At 44.7% G+C, this 4,084-nt stretch overlaps 1 non-coding gene across 1 annotated transcript; it reads right to left on the minus strand.

The window, feature by feature from the left end:
- Positions 1 to 2,078: 2,078 nt before the first annotated feature.
- LOC115031814 lies at positions 2,079 to 2,210 on the minus strand. Its single transcript, XR_003837475.1, has one exon. It is a non-coding gene; the product is annotated as a small nucleolar RNA SNORA17 (small nucleolar RNA).
- Between the last annotated feature and the right edge of the window lie 1,874 nt (positions 2,211 to 4,084).

Genomic DNA, 4,084 nt, shown 5'->3' on the forward strand with positions numbered 1-4,084 from the left:
AATGCTACTGCATTACCATGCAGCTTTCTAGGTGACTGCATACTAAGCTATTGAAATTCATATTGCTAAATAGTGGTAGGACCTTAAAGACTAAGAGCTGTTGGTACCTTTTTATTTTCTGACATAGATTATCATTATGTAATGACAACCAACCCAGGCTGGCCTCCATGTCAACCTCTTCCTTAGCCTCTAGAGCCAGGGGATGACAGCTGTGTACCTCCATGTTCACATGTTTTAAACTTCTAATTGGTTCTTTGTAAATTTCAGGTCATATACCCCAATCCCACTCACCTCCCTGCCCCTTGTACCTACCCACTGTGCTTGCACCCTTCCCCACCACAGAGAAAAATATCTCCTCATGGAAGCTGTAGTGCGTCGCAGTGTGTCCTACAGTATGCCCCTTTGTCCACACTTCTTTGCTTGCCAGTGTTCATTGCAGTGACTTGTCTGGTATAAGGCCTCTGGCTTTTGCTAGTCCGTCTCTACTGGAACCTCACTGGGGCTCCTCTCAGCTATCTCATTGGTGCCTTGTGCCTAGAGACCCTGTGGTTTTGGATCTGTAGAACCGGCCCCTTCAGGCACTCCACAGTTCATTGACAGGGTAGATGTTGGGGTAGATCCATTCGAATCAACATATTTAGGTCTGAGAGGTATCTGAGCTGGTCAGCCCTCCGTCTCTCCTTGGGGCCAGCTCACCAAAAACAGGCCTCCATTCTCCCACCCCACAACCAGGGCCACATCTACCCTGCTGCCCAGGTGACGTCCAGGGTCCACTTTTCCGAGTGTTGCAGTTAGTGAGGGACAGAGCCATCTCTCCCACTCTCATGACCCCAGGGCCAGCTCTACTGCCTGTCATAGATGTCTGTGCCACCACACAGCAGACAAGAGGCAGGGATGGGCTCATCTGCATTCTCCACCTCCAGGCCAGCTGACCTGCCACCTCCGCATCCAGGACCAGCTCTACTGTGTTACCCAGGTGATGTGCAGGACTCCCTCCCCTAAGTGATGCAGCAGGTGAGGGGCAGGACCCCCTCTCCTAAGTGATGCAGCAGATGAGAGGCAGGGCCAGTTCTCCCACACTCATACTCTCCCTCATCCTTGCCACACAGGAGACAAATGGTAGGGCCAGGTAGGACTGGTATTCTTGGACCCACTCTCCTGAGTTCAGATGGCTAGGGGTAGGGTCAGCTCTCCTACTCTCATGCCCCTAGGGCCAATTGTCTCAGGATGCCTAGGTGAGTGGTGGAGCCAGTTCTGAATAGCCTTCAGACATCAACATGTGTCTGGTGGTAGCCAAGATCAGGGATGTCCACCTGGTCTTTGATGGTAACAGACCCATGCTGCTGCAGGGCCATGGACCCAGAATCCTACTATGCTCCCAGGTAGCAACAATGGCTTCTCACATCAGGCTGTTCCTCAGTACCCTTGAGTCTCCAGTTCTGCATCTCTTCATTGTACCCACCTCCTTCTGTTTCTCTTTCTCTTCCATTTTTTCACCACTTACTTGCTTCTCTTAGTGGTGTCCAGGGTCTCTACATGTCTAGAGTTATCTCAGGAGTGGTCTCATGAGTGCTTATGCCCACTTGTGAATTATGGCTCCAAGCAGGGGTCATCTTCAACACGGTCTGCCCCAATTCCAGCCTATACAGCACTGGTCTGGTCATCATCTCTGACTAGCTCCCTGTCCAGGTCCCTTGGTGTCAATCTTTAGGACATCTCAGGCTTCATCCTCGCCCAATCCATACCTGACTGGCCCCTTGAGAGAGTTGTCTGTCTCAGGCTGACTGTGACAGGAGCTGGTGGTCCTACGCAGGGTTCTTCTAGTTTCCAGCTTGCTTCCTGTCCTGGGAGCCTGTCTGGGCCTGCCTGGCATTGGACTGGTGGTCACCTCAGGGAGCTCCCAGTCTGGAGGCCCCCTGGTGGTCACCTTAAGTGAGCTCCCAGTCTGGAGGCCCCCTGGTGGTCACCTCAGGCTAGCTCCCAGTCTGGAGGCCCCCTGGTGGTCATCTCAGGCCAGCTCCCAGTCTGGAGGTCCTGGTGTTGGCTTGGTAGTCAACTCAGGCCCACTTTTTTGAGGGAATTTAGGCTGCTAATCATTCAGATGTCTGTAAGTCAGAACATTAAGCTATAGACACAGCCTCTCTCCTTTCTACCAGCTACTGACACACGTGTGACACAGCAGCCACACCTGCAATGCCTCTAGGGGCAGGTAGTGGAAACTTGTAGATTGTAATTACTTTAAGTTATACAGTATCTCTTACGGGTGACAAGCATTATGTTTAGAAATGGTTGGAGAAATGGCTCAATGCTTAAGAGCACTGAATGCTCTTTCAGGGGTCCTAAGTTCAATTCCCAGCATCCACATGGTGGATCACAACCATCCCTTATGGAATCTGATGTCCTCTTCTTGTGTGTCTGAAGACAGCTACAATGTATTCATATAAATAAAATAATTAAAATCTTTTTAAAAAGAAAAAGAAAAGAAAAGACAGGAAAAAAAGAAACTCATTGTTATTCAATAGCATCTCTTTGTCATTGAACAAATAAAAATATGTTTGAATATCACAGAGGATTTTCTATGTACATCATACCCATTAACAGTCCTTACAACAATGGAAATGTATTTAGTAACATGCTTTAAAAGTTCATAGTACATTTAGCAGAAGCGGGAGTATCTCCAAGTTCAAGGCCAGTCTGTTCTACAGAGCAAATTCGAAGATAGTCAGGGCTATACAGAAAAATTCTGTCTTGAAATAACAAAACCAAGTATATATATATATATATATATATATATATATATATATATATATATGGTAATGCCTAGCTTTGGTCAGTCTCAAACATGTGTTTTATTATTATTTCCATGTAGGAGATCAGGTACAAATTATTATCAAATTCAAGCTTCCATCCTTACCTTACACTGTACAGAGTCCCTTCTGGCAGTTGCTATGGAGAGGGGAAAAAAAGACTTTCTCCTAAAAGGGTCAACAAACACTCCTTTCCTATCGCTATATTTCCATCTGTCAATCAGTACCTCTGAATAAAAAGGAGCTCTTAGTGTAAGCATGTACCTGAGTTAGCTCATCGCCCACTAGGAAGCTGAGCATATGCCCCAAGGAAGGAGGTATGAGCTGGGTAGCAAATAATTTTCTACTTTTGCCATACAATTATATAAATTATTCTATAAAAGTAATCATTTTACTTCTTCACTTGTCAGAGGAAAAAAAAACTCCCAGTAGTGACTTATGGTTCCCAAGTGTGCTGTGTTTTGTGCATATGCACATATAAATTATCTGAAGCATGCAGGGCTTGGTTATGTAGTTGTTAAGACCAACTTTGGCAACACTTTTTCGGACAGGTCTAGGCAACTGTCCCTCAGCAAACACACCCAGACTTTGTGGACACTTGTCAAGCAGTGAGTTGGGATGGTACCAGGACTTTTATGAACTCTAGCAATATTTTCTTCACTAATATGGCTGAGAATACAGGCCTGGAGCCCATGCCTGACTGACTCTCACACTTGCTCAGGAAGAAGTCCACAAATGGATACAACTTAATTGTTTTCTCTATATATAGAGTTACTTGACATTAATGTTATTGCCCCCTAGCACATTTGTTCAATAAGCTAAAAATAAAAGTCCCTTTCACACTGAAGCCAGGCTCAGCTCAGCTTTTTTATACTTATGAAACAGATATTATCTGTATCTCTAGATAATTTCATTTTTTTGCATTTTGTTTTAAAATTGTCCGTTATTATCATGAACAGGACAGGGTTGTCCAATCTCTACTCCTGTTTAATATAGTGCTCAAGGTGGTATCAAGAGCAATATGACAAGAAGAGATGATAAATGGACTTCAAATGAGAGAGGAAGAAGCCAAAGGAATATGACTCTACACATAAAAGATTGTAAAGATTCGGCCAGAAAACTTCTACACCTGACAAAGGTTCATAGAAGCAGTAGGATACTACTTTTATGAAAATTAACATAACCAAAATCAGTAGCCTTCCTATATAGAAGTTACAAACATACAAAGTGTCTTAAGTAGGGTATGTATGGCTGCGATAAAAATACCATGACCAAAA

The sequence above is a fragment of the Mus caroli genome, chromosome 8, assembly GCF_900094665.2.
Source record: "Mus caroli chromosome 8, CAROLI_EIJ_v1.1, whole genome shotgun sequence".
NCBI classification, from domain to species: domain Eukaryota; kingdom Metazoa; phylum Chordata; class Mammalia; order Rodentia; family Muridae; genus Mus; species Mus caroli.